This window comes from Biomphalaria glabrata, chromosome 5 (assembly GCF_947242115.1).
Source record: "Biomphalaria glabrata chromosome 5, xgBioGlab47.1, whole genome shotgun sequence".
Taxonomy (NCBI): Eukaryota; Metazoa; Mollusca; class Gastropoda; family Planorbidae; genus Biomphalaria; species Biomphalaria glabrata.
Window position 1 is genome coordinate 54,917,689 of NC_074715.1, and position 16,069 is coordinate 54,933,757.

At 36.6% G+C, this 16,069-nt stretch overlaps 1 long non-coding RNA gene across 2 annotated transcripts; it reads right to left on the minus strand.

The window, feature by feature from the left end:
• Positions 1–229: 229 nt before the first annotated feature.
• On the minus strand, positions 230–7,215 carry LOC129926359 (uncharacterized). Of its 2 annotated transcripts, none has more exons than XR_008777973.1 (3): positions 7,152–7,215; positions 2,631–2,691; positions 230–2,103 (listed from the first exon to the last, which is right to left on the minus strand). It is a non-coding gene; the product is annotated as an uncharacterized LOC129926359 (long non-coding RNA). The 2 variants fall into 2 exon arrangements; XR_008777972.1 differs by lacking the exon at positions 7,152–7,215 and adding an exon at positions 5,889–7,089.
• Positions 7,216–16,069: the final 8,854 nt, after the last annotated feature.

The following is a 16,069-nucleotide window of genomic DNA, read 5'->3' on the forward strand; positions in this document are numbered from 1 at the left end:
CATAGAATGATGCCTGAGAGTCCAACCAAATCTATTGGGCACCAGACAGTGGTTGGGGAAAGTAACGCTGGTTGGTCATTGTGGTACTTTACCTTCTTACAGGGTCATTATCTGTAGATAAAAGTTGCATTGTATAATACGATTTTTACAATAGAGTTGGGTGGCTAATATGATTAAACACAATTAAACTTCAACTATAATTCACAAAAGTGGACTAAACAAGAAGATGGAACATATTAAAACTCTTTTATTGTCTCCCCTACTTACTATTATTTTCTCTAACATTGAACTGGTACTCTTGTGTTCAACATTCTAGGCCATTTAGAGTAGGGTCATAAATACAATTGACTGATGTTTCACAAAACCAATGTTTATGTAAGCATCTCATGACAGTGACACATACATTATATAACAAATAGCAGTATTAACCTAGATTTTAATAGCCAAGATGTAGGTTTTGTTTCATTTAATTTTTTTATTTGAAAAATATTTTATTACAATATAATTATTCTACAATGCTGTCAGAAAGCAAACATCCCAGTCTACAACATAGTGCCCCCCCACCCCTGGGTCAAAACAATTAGGCTTCAAGGAAGTAAGAAAACAAGACTTCATTAGGAATGGAAAAGCATTGCTCAAGTCTTGGTTGGGAAGAGAGTCTTTATGACCATGTCAACAATCCCAACATTCTGTTTCACAAATGCAATGGGGATTGTTGAGTGTGGTAAAGAGCAGGAAGATGGCAGGAGTTCTTGGTGTGCTTAGCAGTCTGCCAATCTCTAGCCCCCGTGTCTGGAGCTTCTGAAGCATTGGAAATAGTAGTGTGATACAGACACCAAGTAGGATCTCTTCCAGACAGAACAATCATTTCAGTCAGGCTGGTGAGAGGAAGCTTTAATTATTTTTTGCTGGCCTATTGTTTCACAAGCCTTCAGTTCAACTCTTCAGACAGTTTTGAAAAAAAGCTTCAATGAACTCAAAAACCTTAGACCATGTAAAATTTTATAATCAAATCAAATCATAGCTATGTATACAAATTCAGCTTGTAAGTAAAATTAAAACTTAACAAAAATTTAAAATAAAAAATTAATAAAGTACAAATTTAATGAAACCTCTGTGGTTTTACACAAATACTTTTTAAAAAATCATGATAGAAACTAATGACTTATACATGTGACCAACACAAATCATCTCACAAAAAATTACATTATTAATTCAATAGATTGTGCACACACAAAATGAAGAAGCAATAAAGTATAGCTCGGGAAGAATCAATTCAAATGCATTTTAGCATCCAATACTTTACAGTTTATATTTTTAATAATAACAAAAAGCTTTACGCAGTTTATAGTTTGTATGATTGTGAAATAGATTAATGTATGAACTTGGTTGTATATAAACTTTGTACATTGTCAATATCCATATGTTACAACATCTAATCACAGAAAAAATATACCAAGACCACATCATAGCATCATTATCAGAAAGACAACTACAGTGGTATTTAACATTGAAATCATGTAAAAATTAAAAAAAGGAAAATTCCAACCTTAACAGCTAATAATCAACCTTTGCATAATATACACACTATCCATATGGATATTTACAACAACAAAAACAATCAAAGCTAGCTTTCCCAGTTCAGTGATAGGATTCCAAGGTTGAGTAAATTACTATTTTAATATATATAGAGGAGATTTTTTTTTAAAATTTTGCTACAAAATTTCAAACATCTTTTTTACTAACATAAAATATAAATTTTTAATGGTACAAAATAATAGACTGGTACAAAATAAAATAAAGTGAAAACAGAAACATTTTCCTAAAAGAGAAATATGATAATTAATGAAATGGTGGATACTTGAACATTCATCTGTCTAGTGGATACTTGCACATTCAACTGTCTGGTGGATACTTGAACATTCATCTGTCTAGTGGATACTTGAACATTCAACTGTCTGGTGGATACTTGAACATTCATCTATCTGGTGGATACTTGAACATTCATCTGTCTGGTGGATACTTGAACATTCATCTGTCTGGTGGATACTTGAACATTCAACTGTGTTATTGCTTTAAAAGTTAATAAATGAAACTTTTGCGCTGAAAAATAATGATACAAATATGTAATTAGTTACTAGCTATTTGAATTGTATATAATTATTAAATACATCTTGACACTATCATAATGATAACCATTCAATATGCCCATTTCTTCCCAGATTCAACAAATTAGAATCTTTCAAAGATAACAGAAAAAAAAGAAAAGTTTTTACAGAAAACTGATTAGATACTTAAGATTAAAAAAAGGACTCCTTATGACAAGGCAATTATTAGTTGTTGAATATAAACTTAGCAAGTTGCAAAATACCATAAAATCAGTTTTTCTAGTTTTTGAGATCTAAACATGACAGTCAGATGGTCATACTACCACACAAAACTAATAGCAGCTCTTCCATTTTTGTAAACCAGTAATAATAAGGCTTGTCTTAAGAGTCCAAAGATTAGCGAGGAATGCAGTATTTCCCGTGGCTACACAGCCCCAGCTGTGTCCTACATATTTTGCCACATCCAGGGCAAGATAGTAAAATATGTCTATAAACAACTTATATAAATGTTTATTCACAAACCTTCTATTTACTCAACTCTCCTTGGCAACTTTGACTTTGTTAGGTCAACATATGAAGGGGCCTTAAAAAAAAAACAATTTACAACTCATGTTAAAATGTCATTGCATAATTTTATACAAACACTTATATTAGAGCTATTGTTAACTTTACAAATATATTATAGTTACTGTTGATGTGTGTTTTCTATAGGTTGCACCAATCAGTGTTTGGGAGTAACATCCTTTGTAACTGTTGTTGTCAACCAATATGGCGTTAGATTAAACAGCTGATTTCATAAACAGCTGATTTCATGTCTTATAAGTTATATCCAGAGTCTTGTTATTATTCGTTCATAATAATCAACATGGTGGCAGCGGTAACAAGAACTATATTTAGATTTATATCAGTGATATAAATCTAGTTAAATTTAAAAAAAAAAAATAGATCTAAAGTGTAGATCTAGAATCTAGTAGATTCCAGAGTCTCAGTCTAGAATATTATTAAATATATATAGAGAGGCTCGGGGTTATTCAGTTACGGTAAATATACTATAGTGAAGTTTTCGTGGAAGATGGCAGAAGGTCTACTTAAACCACCAACAGAGTTAAAAGTGACTGAAGGTAATGTCAGTGAAAACTTTCGCCAATGGAGAAGACACGTGGAACTGTTACTGTTAGCAATAGAAGCTGAAGAAAAACCTAAAATCAGACAAAAAGCAATAATATTACATTGTGCTGGACCTCAGGCCCAAGAGATTTGTGAGCAGTTGCAGCATGATGAGAATGAAGACGTAAATGACCCGCAAATATTACTAAAGAAATTACACGACTATTACAACCCCAGAAAAAATGAAGTTCTGGAAAGTTTCAGATTTTGGAACATAGAAAAGGTGTCATCTTGTGATGTGTTCATTACGCAGCTTAGAGCTCAGGCTGAAAAATGTAATTTTAAAGAAAAGGATAGAATGATTAGAGACAAGATTATATTCGCTGTGGAGAAAAGATTGCAGGAGAGATTACTGAATCACGATGATCTTACCTTGAAGAAGTGCATAGAGATATGCCAAACATACAAGCAAACTGCAAAAGGGGGATTGGCAGAGATAAATAAGGAAACTGTTGTGAAGAGAGATAAGATAGAACAGAAGAAAAATGACAACAGAAACAACCTAATAGATTGCTGGTTTTGTGGAGGCAGACATGCAGTGAACAGAACAGCATGCCCAGCTTGGGGAAAAAATTGCAATAAATGCAAAGGCAAAAATCATTTTGCAGTTAAGTGTAAGACTAAGAATAAAATACATATGCATAATGCAATGGATGAATTTGACCAAGAGGAACAATTAAACTCAATTAATGTGTTAAACATAAATAGGGACAGAATGACAGCACTATTCATAATAAATAGTCAATAAATAAGATTTCAACTGGACACAGGAGCAGATGTTAACATTATATATAAGAAATACGTTAAAAAGACACAAATTAAGAAGAGTGTTCAAACATTAACAATGTGAAATAATTCCAAATTAAAAACCGAGGGCACTGCTAACTTAATAATAACAAATCCTAAAAACAAAAAGAATTATTTGGTAACATTCACAGTTGTAGAAAACCACTATCAATGCTTATTAGGCCGTAAAACATGCCAAAGTTTAAGTCTGATCACATTAAATGAAGATAGATTCATATCACAAGTAAACACAATGGATTGTCATCTGGGAGATTTAGGTGAAACATCATTAACTATCAATGAGAACATAGCTCCGGTGGTATCACCTTGTCGTAATATACCATTTGCATTTCAAAAGAAAGTGGAAGCAGAAATAGAGACATTAGTAAAAAGGAAAATATTAATTCCTGTAAATGAACCTACAGATTGGGTCAGCCAGATGGCTGTGGTTCAAAAGCCAAATGGGGATTTAAGAATCTGCATTGAACCAAGACATCTAAACACTGCTTTAAAAAGAGAACATTTTAAGTTACCAACTATGGAAGCTGTAATGCCACAGTTCCTAAATGCTAAAATATTTTCTAAATTGGACGTAAAGGAGGCTTACTGGCATGTACATCTAGATGAAAAGTCTAGTCTACTAACAACCATGATCACACCATATGGATATGGGCAGTACAGATGGTCAAGACTTCCTTTTGGACTAAGTAAGTGGAGAAATATTCCAGAAGAAGTTAACAGAAGCATTGTTAGGATTAGAAGGATGCATTAATGTGGCTGATGATATCGTGATTGTGGGATGTGGTCAGTTCAAAGAAGAAGCAGAAAAAGATCACTCTGACAAACTGAAGAGATTAAGAGAGAAACACATTAAATCAAATGAAACGAAAACAGTATAGAAACAAGACCAGATAAGTTTCATGGGACACTGCATTAGTGCACAAGGCATAAAGCCTGACACAAAGAAGATCAAAGCTATTCTGGAAATGATGAAGAAACCAGAAAATAGCCAGGAAGCAAGAAAATTATGTGGAATGGTGCAGTATTTGTCAAAATTTTTGAACAATCTAGCCGAAGTGTCTCAACCATTAAGAGAACTAACAAAGAAAGATTGCAATTTTAGATGGACTGAAAAATGTGAAGAGGCATTCAACAAGATAAAAACAATGATTACCAATACTCCAGTTTTTATATTCTACAACCCTGAGAAGAAACTGGAAATACAAGTGGACAGTAGTCAACATGGACTTGGAGCTGTACTAATGCAAGAAGGACAACCAATAGAATTTGCCTCTAGAGCATTGACACCAACTGAAAAACGGTGGGCTCAGATTGAAAAAGAACTACTTGCCGTAGTTTTTGGGCTAGAAAGATTTAATCAATATACATTTGGAAGACATGTCATAATAATAAATGATCATAAGCCACTTGCAAACATCTTAAGGAAGCCTCTAAACAAGGCTCCAAGAAGATTACAAAACTTGATGTTAAGGAGCAATCGTTATGATTTCTCATTTCAGTGGGTAGAAGGAAACAGTTTACACATTGCTGACACATTATCACGACTGTGCAATCAAGAGGAGAAGCAAGATGAAGTTTTTAACATATGCCAAACACAAGTTGTAGACATACCGGATCCATTATTAGAAAGAATAAAACAAGAAACAGACTTAGATGACACATTAAATAAATTATCAAAGCAAATTATGAATGGATGGCCTCAAAGAAAACAAGATTTAGACAACATGATAAGAACATATTTTGATTTTGCTGATACTTTGGGACTTAGTAATGGAGTAATTTTGAAAGGAGAAAGAATAGTCATACCTTTCAGTATGCGTCAAGAAATGAAGAAAAACCTGCACACAGCACACATTGCATATGATGGAATGATGAGGAGGCCCCAACAGACGATATTCTGGCCAGGCATGGCTGATGAAATAAAGCAGATGGCAGACATGCACTGCTTGTCAGGAAAGAAAACCTATGAACCAGAGAGAAACACTTATACAACATGATGAAGGAAATGTTCCATGGGAAAAAGTTGGAGCTGACCTGATGGAAGTGGATGGAAGACGGTATCTAATTACTGTTGATTATTACTCTAATTTTACTGAGTATGATTATCTTTCAACAACAACATCACAAGATGTGATTAGAAAATTAAAAGGACAATTGTCGCTGCCTAGTTTTAGTTGTAGGCGTGACGACGTGAATGTGTCCGTGTGTTGTAGGTATTGTTCCTTAAGTAGATACTCTCTCATACGCACTATATTTGCAGGTGCGTGCGTATACTAGCGTACTGAACTCTTCAAGCACAAACGTTCCGAAACATTAATAAATGCTCTTGTAGCAGACGATAATTTTATTATACATAAAATATAATTCACAAAATATACTGGCGACTTAAGCCGTCACAAAATATAAACCAATAAATACTGGCTGCTCATGCCATGTAGAATAGGTAATCACATCAATGAAATGTTCACAATATAAGTCCGAAGAAATCTCTCAAGTTAACATAAGATCAAATTCATTAAGGTACATATTACAGACAGAGAAAATTGTACATCCACTCTCTGCTGGAGTTCTTCACTAACTAGTTAACATTGACCCTTATTTTAGAGTCCTTTAACTTATTCACGTGTTCTCAGCACGGAATATTACAATGGGTGACTGAGTGTCACATCATGTCACAGAGGTTCTAAAACTGGACTGTGACATATGCCCCACACTCCAAAAAGATTTTTGACCAAAAATCTTTGACAAGTATATTTTACATCAATATCACTGTACAAATATATATATGAGCTTAGTACCTTATTCCATGAAGTGCTGTAAGTTCACTTCAATTGCTCATATCATCTTATATAATCTTAGTAAATCATATAAATTACTGAGTCCAAAATGTATAATCATTTATATACTTAATTCACTGAGAGCAAAATCACTGAAATATCACACTAATTGTAATGAAAAGTACCTCCATCAAGTGTTAACAGCTTTATGCATACATATGTACTGTAAAAATTTGTACATGCAATCACATGCTAATCAATATAAAAAAGGAAAAAAATATATAAGTTATACCACATCCAATGTTTTACTATAATTGTAGATGCACAACATTATCAATGTGTATCATTTGACACACTGAGTAATTTAATCAAAATGATTACAGAAAAAAATTAATGTTTATTTACAATTGTGATGTGCTGTGTCAAAATATTCTAAGTTTTGCCATCATCAAGAAAAATATAAAAAATTAGAGACATGTCAATCCAGTTCAAGGTTGACCTTGCATAAGACTACTATAAATAGTCTGAGTGTAGTATTGAAGTACAATAGTAAACAAATTTCCATGTTTATAAACATTCATTGTAGTATTCAGGTATGTAAAAAATTTTAGACAATATTTACATCTTTGAGTTATGAAAAAAAATTTAGGTCAACAGTTCAAGTAGTTCACTGTTGTTTACATCTCATTGTTTACATTGCTGTGCATGATCAGTAATAAAGTACAATATATACACACAAAATAAACACATCTGGTATTTGTCATTTTACAAGTTGACAATAAAATACAATGAGTAAATAGATGATCTGTTATTGATCATAAGCATAAATGTCATCATGACCCAAAAGAAAAGTGTAACAATAAAGTGTCATGACCTATTTGAAAAATGTGTAGAATGTTAATTTGACTTAGTTGACTACTACTACTTGTTTCTAAGTGATTTGTACTGCTTATTTACTCTATCAGAATGTCCTGGCTGATGTGTTTAATGTCATTATTATCACTTGCTTCATTTTCATGTATTATGTATCTGGATAAAAAGTCAGCTATTACATTTTCATGTCCTGGAATGCTTTGTAAGTCAAATTTGTAATCTGAGAGAATGAGTGTCCATCTGTTTATCCTGTCATTTTTTAGCTCTTTTCTTTTTAGTGCCAGTAAATGGTTTATGATCACACTTAATGCTGAAAAATCTTCCTAACAAGTAATTCTTGAGTTTTACAACTGACCATACAATGGCTAATAATTCTTTTTCAATCACTGAGTATTTTCTTTCTGTTTCAGATAGTGTTCTACTGATGTGTACTATTGGCTTAAAAAATGACTCTCTTTGCTGTAGTAAGCATGCCCCAATACCAGTGTTGGAGGCATCAGTGTATAGTGATATTGTTGATGTTGGGTCAATACTGGCTAATTCTAGTTTCTCATTAAATTTATCTTTTAAGTTGCTTAATGCTAGTCTACTTTTTTCATCCATACAAATTGTGTTTCCATGCTTCTTTTTAGTAAATTCAACAAGGGGTTCAATTATCTGTGCATAATTTGGAATGAACTTTCTATAAAAGTTGCAAAGTCCTAATAATGATCTCATGTCTTTCTTAGTCCGAGGTTCTTTTATGTTTTTAATCTTTGTTAGGTTTGTTTCAGTGGGTGTGATTTTGTCATTGGTAATGCAATATCCTAAGAATTGGATTTCAGGCTTGGCTAGGTTTAATTTCTTGGGGGCTAATGTCATGTTGTGTGTTCTTAGTCTTGAAAATATTTGCTCTAGTACATGAATGTGTTCCTGTTGTGAGTTAGTGAAAACACAAATGTCATCTACATAAGACAATACATTATTTATGCCTTCTAATAATTTTGACATGCATTTCTGAAATGTGGCTGTACTATTTATTAAGCCGAATGGCATGACATTCCAGACATAGATACCTTCTAGGCCTGGCATAGTGCATTTGAATGCAGTATATTCCTTAGAGTCAGGGTCCATTTTAATCTGCCAGAAGCCTCTGTTTAAGTCCATTGTTGTGAATAGGGATGATTTACTTAAAGTTGTAATTATACTGTCAGTGTCTGGTAGGGGTTCTGGGTCTATGATTGTGCATTTGTTTATTTCTCTAAAGTCACAGCAGATTCTTACTCCACTGTCTTTCTTTTTTACAATGACCATGGGTGATGCATATTTACATGTTTCTGATCTCTCTATCTTCCCATCTTTGATTAAGTTGGTCATTTCTGTTCTAACTAGGTCCTCGTATGCTTTGGGGATACTATAGGCTTTTGTCTTAGTTGGTAGTGCTTTGTTGAGTTTTATTGTGTGTTCTATCAGATTGGTACATCCTAGCTTTTGTGTAATTACATCACTATATTTAACTGTCAAATTCTGTAACATATCATTTTCAATATTTGGACTACTGTTGTGTGTGGTGTTTATGGTGCTCGCTATATGTTCTTGTATGTTGTGTTTGGTTTCTACATCAAGTTCAATTATATCTGTGTCAGCTATTTGTCTCTTATCCAATTTAACAAGTTTATCAATATTGAGTTTGCATTCTCTACCATCTTTATCAATGATGTACACTTTGTTATTAATTCTCTCTATAACTTTAAATGGTCCCTCATTCTTATCTTTACAGTGTTTGTTTTCTATCTTAACAAAAACTTGGTCACCTACATTTAGTGTTCTTAGTTTTCTATTTCTGTTTTTTTATTTTCCTATGCCTTTCTAGATTTTTGTCCATGTTTATCTCTGCTAGTTTTATTCCTTGTCTAAGCTGTTGTTTGGTATGAATTATCCAAGGATGGTACTGTTCTATGTTCTCTAAGTTTAACATGTTGTCGGCCCATAACTCTAACAGTCCTTTAGGTTTTCTGTTAAATACAAGCTCATAGGGGCTGAATTTGGTGGTTTCATGGATGCTAGTGTTGTAGGCAAATATAGCATAGCTAAGAGTCTGGTCCCAGGTACTCATTGAGTCTATTTCTAGCTTATATATCATCTGTTTTACAGTTCTGTTCCATTTCTCTATGACTCCATTTCCCTGTGGTGAGTAGATAGTGCTATGGACTAGGCGGATGTTAGTCATTTCTGCAAATGCCTGGTTAAGGTGGGACTTAAAGTTTGATGCATTGTCTGACAGTAACTTAGGGAATCCAAATTTAAGAAAAAGTGTTTTTAAACAATTACATATGTCAATAGCCTTTATATCTTTTAGAGAAAATGCCTCTGCCCATCTAGTCAATGATACCCAAAATATATTTATTCCCTTTACTGCTGGTGGTTAGGGGTCCCATTATGTCCATGGCAATTTTGTCCCAAAAATAGTGAGATTTATCTGATTTTTTCTAATGGGGCTCTAGTCACTGTTTTTTGTTTGGCACATTCTGTGCAACTGTTTACATAGTTCTTAATGTCCTTTCCCATCTTTGGCCAGAAGAATTTGTTGGCTATCTTAGCATATACTTTTTTTTTTCCTAAGTGTCCTGCTGTGGGGTCATCATGTGCCATATTTAATATTTTAGCTCTTAAAGTTTTAGGGATCAGGATTTGAAGTCTAGTACAGTTTTCTTTCCTGTTGTATCTAATGGCTAAGTTGTTAATTTCTATATGGTGGTTATTTAAATTTATCTTGTTATAATCTTTGCTTAAGAGGTCTTGTATTGTGGTGTCATTTTTCTGCATAGCTATTAGTTCCTCCCTAGTTATGCCTATTTCATTAAGTAATACAGTGGGGCATTCTATTTCTGGTGTTATTTTTTTGTGTGATCTGGTTTCAACTAATAATGCCTCATGTTTGAATAGGGAATACTTTTGTCTATCTTCCGCCCATTGCATAACTTCTTCTAGTGTTGGATCTTTTACACCTTCTACATTGCCTATTATTAGATCTTGTGCTGGGGTGTCCATGACTATGGCTTCTAGTTCTCCTGTAATCCAGGGTGATTCTATTAGGACTTTAGCGGTCTTGCAAATATCAAATTTTTGTATGTTTGCATAGGTCACTTTTACTGTATCTTCCAGATACTGTCCTGGTTCAACTAAAGAGGCTTTAACTATTATTGCTGTGGCTCCACTGTCACGAATTGATCCTACTTCTTTAGAATTGACATAGGATGGAAAGACTTTTATTTTGGACTTATTTGATTGCATATAGGCTACATTTTCCTCTCTATGGGTGTTGGTGTTATTGCCATTGTTGTTTCTATTGTTTCTATTTCGGCTATTGTAGTTGTTTGGGTGGTTGTTTGTGTGGTAGTTAAATTGGTCCCTTCTAGATTGTCTGTTGTTTCTATTATAGTTATTGTGTTGGTAACTGTTTGTAAAATTTCTTCTTTCATTGGGACTTGCACTCTGGTGTGGTCTATATGGTCTATTATTGTAATTATTATTGTGCTTATAGCTGTTTGGGTTGTAGAAATTAGTGTAGCTTCTGTACCTATAATTGTTATTGTAGTTTATGGGAGCTTTGCATTGGTTTTTCATGTGACTTCTCCCACAATTGAAACAAGTCTTGGTGTTAGACCATTTGTATTTATCATTGTTGTTGTTGTTGCTGTGGCTGCAAGTTGGTATAGGTCTCTTTTGTCAATGGTGTGTCCAGGGTGACTGTCTTTAAATAAATTTAGATTCGTTATCAGTTCAGTCTCTGTCTTGATCTTTTTTTCTTTAAGGAAAGTAAATACCAAGTCTGTCACGTTGTTGAGGACATTGTCAATAAGTAGCATGTCTAGGATTTGTGTCGGGTCCTTGATGTCACATTTTGCTAGCTCTAACCATTTTATCATATTAGTCCTCATGTCGAATATTATTCTATTAAAGTCCCCATCTTTTTTCAATTTAGTGTCCCTGAACAGCTTACGATAGAAGTCTGAATTTTTCCCGAAGTGCTCTAGTAATCTAGTCTTTACTGCCGCATAGTCTTTCTTTTGGTCTACAGTTAAAGTGGAAATGATGTTGAGGGGTTCTCCCGACAAATTTGCTAGTAGGTGTTTGGCCATGTCCTCATTGTTAAGATTATAAGTTGAGGCAATATGCTCAAATTGGACTAAATAGTTTTCAAGTGTTTCATCTTTTGAATTGTATTTATGGAATTTAGAGATGAATGGCTTTGTTGTAGACTGTTGGGTATTAATGTTGGGATTTGTTTTGGCAGCTTCTAGTTTAGCTAACTCTACTTTGTCCTGGCTTTCTCTTTGTTTAGTTTCTAGTTCTTTTAATTCTTTTTGATGAGCTCTTACAGCAGCTCTTTCTTCCCTATCTTTATCCTTTTCTATTCTATCTTTTTCTTTATCAGCCCTATCTCTTTCCTCCCTTTCTCTCTTTTCAGCCTTTTCTAATTCTTTTTTGATAAATTCTTTTTTCTCATCCCCTTCTAGTTCCATGACTTTCACTAGTTCTAAAATTTTGTCATAGGAAGACATGTTTAATGCTTTGTGTGCTCAAAATAATTAGTTAATTAAGTGAGGAAGAATGTACTGTGTTATGCTTATTAATACAGTGTGTGTCAATTATTTTACATGTGTGTATTATACAATAATAAAAAATTTCAATCAATGGTTATAATGTAATGACAGAATGTAATGAGAATTGTCAAACAAATGTATCGATCTAGATCAAAATTTACTCATTAGTTACTCAATTATAAACTATTCAAATTCAATAGTCATAAATATCAACATATTGTTACGAATCTCCCTATCTAGGCTCGCTGCAAATTGCACCAAACGACACCACCAACTTAAAGAACTTGACAACTCTGGGCTTCAAAATAACGTAATAATTTAATGTCAATAAATAACAGCCAATACTGTACAATTGGCAGCACGTAACACAAGACTGTACAAATATCTCTCCGCCGTATCAAATCTTGCACTGGTCTCTCTGTCTCGTCTCGGACTTGTACTGAGCCGTTGTAACGAACTGTAGATCGGGAAGTTGTGACTGACTCGTCTCTGATACCTTCGCTCTTTATATAGGGTCCCTGCTGGCCTTCTAGAACCGGGCAGAACGTCGCTCGACCATTCTGGGACGCTCCTGAGCTCTGTTCACAACGCCGATCCTACTCGAACCTTCATGTTGTTAACTCGTCTCGGTTGACCGTCGTAGCTCGTCACGGTTGACCGCTCGTCAACCGTTGGCCTGGGGCGATTTGCGTCGGCTGACTACACACACACCACAACCCCCATCTGTGCCACCACCAGGTTTATAACACTGCCCCCTCCTTAGATCTGTCCGTCCCGGGCAGATCCAGCTTCACCATAGTACTTGTTGAGTCTGTCGATGTGGACGACTTTCAGTTTGGACCTTGGGCTCTTCTGTATTCGATACACGACATCGTTGATTCTTTTTATCACGCGGTAGGGTCCTTCCCAGTCTGTTTGAAGTTTTGGGGACTTGCCTTTTCGTCTTTGTGGATTGTAAAGCCACACCAGATCGTTCTCCTGATACCCAGCGGCATTGGCCCGTTTGTCGTACCTTGTCTTCATCTGGTCACTGTTGATCTTGATGTTTCTGCGGGCTAGAGCGTGAGTTTTCTCCATCCGTTTTCGGAGATTTGCGACATAGTCTGTTGAGGAGGCTGGCACATCTCCCGGGATCCCGAATAGCAAGTCACATGGTAGTTGCAGCTCTCGGCCGAACAACATCTTTGCTGGAGTGTAACCGGTGGTGTTGTGAATCGACCCTCTATATGCCATAAGGAACATTGGTATATAAGTGTCCCAGTCCTCTTGACGTTCATCGACGACCTTTGACAGATGTTGTTCCAGTGTTCGGTTAAAACGTTCCACCATTCCGTCTGACTGGGGGTGAAGAGGGGTTGTGCGTGTCTTTTCGATGCCGAGTACCTGGCACATCTCTTGAAAGATCTTGGATTCGAAGTTTCGGCCTTGGTCGGAGTGTAACTCCCTGGGAGCACCAAATCGGCTAATCCAATTCTCCACAAGTGTTTCCGCTATGGTGGTGGCTTCTTGGTTTGGTATCGCATACGCTTCAGGCCACTTAGTAAAATAGTCTATCACTACTAGAACGTACTTGTTTCCTCTTTGGGACTCAGGGAATGGTCCGGCTACATCGATCGCTATTCGTTCAAAGGGATTACCGACGTTGTATTGCTGCATACGTCCCCTCGTTCTCCTGTGCGGGCCCTTTGCTGCTGCACAAGCATCGCACCTTCGGCACCATTCTTCTACATCATCCCGGTAGCCGAACCAGTAAAACCGCTGGCGTACTTTTTCAAGGGTCTTGTTGACACCTAAATGTGACCCACTAGAATTATTATGGATTTCTTGCAACACCTCGGCAACTCTTACTTTAGGCAGCAACAGCTGCAAGCGATTGCTTTCTCCATCTGCGGTTTCCCAGACCCTCTTGAGAACTCCATTGTCAATTGTCAGTGAGTCCCATTGCGCCCAATATGCCTTGGTAGCAGCTCCTTTATCAGAAAGGTGATGCCATTCCGGTCTTTGTCCGTCTTCCTTCATAAGCAGAATGGGAGCCAGATCTTCATCGTTTAACTGGTCTTCTCGGATTCTTTCGTCGGACCATGATCCACAAGCTTGTACTCCAAGACGTTGGCAATCAATGATACCCCCCTTTTCTTCAACCTTGCTGCAGTGTTTACATTCCATTCTGCAAGGCCGTCGAGACAGCGCGTCAGCATTCTGGTGAGTTTGGCCTTTTCGGTGCTGTGTCTCGAAGTCATAGGTTTGCAAACGTTCAATCCACCTGGCGACTTGTCCTTCAGGATTTTTAAATGACAACAGCCATTGAAGAGCAGCGTGATCTGTCCTAAGGGTGAATTTTTGCCCATATAAGTATTTGTGGAAATGTTGTATGGCATCCACAACTGCCAGTAGCTCACGTCTTGTGACACAGTAGTTTCTCTCGGCTTTCGACAATCTCCGACTAAAGTAAGCTATAACCCTCTCAGTTCCATCTACCTTTTGGGATAAGACAGCGCCTATTCCAGTATTGCTCGCATCGGTGTCAAGTATGAACGTCTCGCCTGGTATCGGGTAGGCCAGAATGGGTGATGAAACAAGAGCCTTTTTAAGTCGCTCAAAGGCCTCCTGGCATTCCGTTGTCCAAATAAACGGCCGCTTCGGTTCTGTCAATTGATAAAGGGCGCTACAGAGGCTAGAGAAGTTTGGTACGAAACGTCTGTAGTACGTGCAGAGTCCAAGAAAGCTTCTTAACTCCTGGATATTAGCGGGGATCGGCCATTCATTTACGGCTTCAACTTTATCCGGGTCTGTGCTGACTCCTTCCTTCGACACGATGTGCCCAAGGTACTTGACGCTCCTTCTGAACAAGGAGCACTTCTTTGGATTCAATTTCATGCCAGCGTTTCTGATTCGTTCGAATACTTCCTTCAGGTTTGCGAGATGTTCCTCGAAGGTTCTGCCTATGACGATAATGTCATCTAAGTAGACAAGACACGTAGTCCAGTTGAGTCCTCTTAACACATGCTCCATTAGTCTTTCAAAGGTGGCTGGGGCGTTGCAGAGTCCAAAAGGCATCACGGTAAATTGCCAGAGACCATTACCAGCAGAGAAGGCCGTTTTATCTCTGTCCTCGGGGTGTAGTCCTACTTGCCAGTAACCGCTCTTCAGGTCAAGGGTGGAAAAGATCTGTGACCCAGCAAGTGTATCCAATGTGTCGTCAATCCTAGGAAGCGGGTAGCTGTCCTTGTGTGTGGCGTCATTTAATAATCTATAGTCGACACAAAATCTCGTGGATCCATCTTTCTTCTTTACCAAGACGATTGGTGAACACCATGGACTATTGGATGGTTCAACAACCCCTTGCTGCCTCATCCGTTCTATCAGGTCCATAGCTTCTTGGTGTTTTGCTAGCGGCAGGCGACGTGGTTGCTGTCGTATAGGCCTAGTGTTTCCTGTGTCTATTCGATGCTGGATTAGATTTGTCCGCCCAAAGTCCATTTCATCAGATGGCAATATGTCAGAAAACTCTTTGAGGAATTGTTCTGCTTTGGTGTACTGTTCTTTCGACAATATCGTTTTGACTTCTGTCAGAAATTTAGTAACCTGCGGTTCACTGGACTCGAGTCTTTCGACGGGGTTTTCACTGCTACAGTTTCTTATCATCTCAAGAGCATGGCAACCAGCGATGGTGCTACCTTTCCGAAAGTGTTTCTCCCTTGCACCGAGGTTCATAATTCTTACGGGTACCATTAGGTCTTTCCCAATCGTG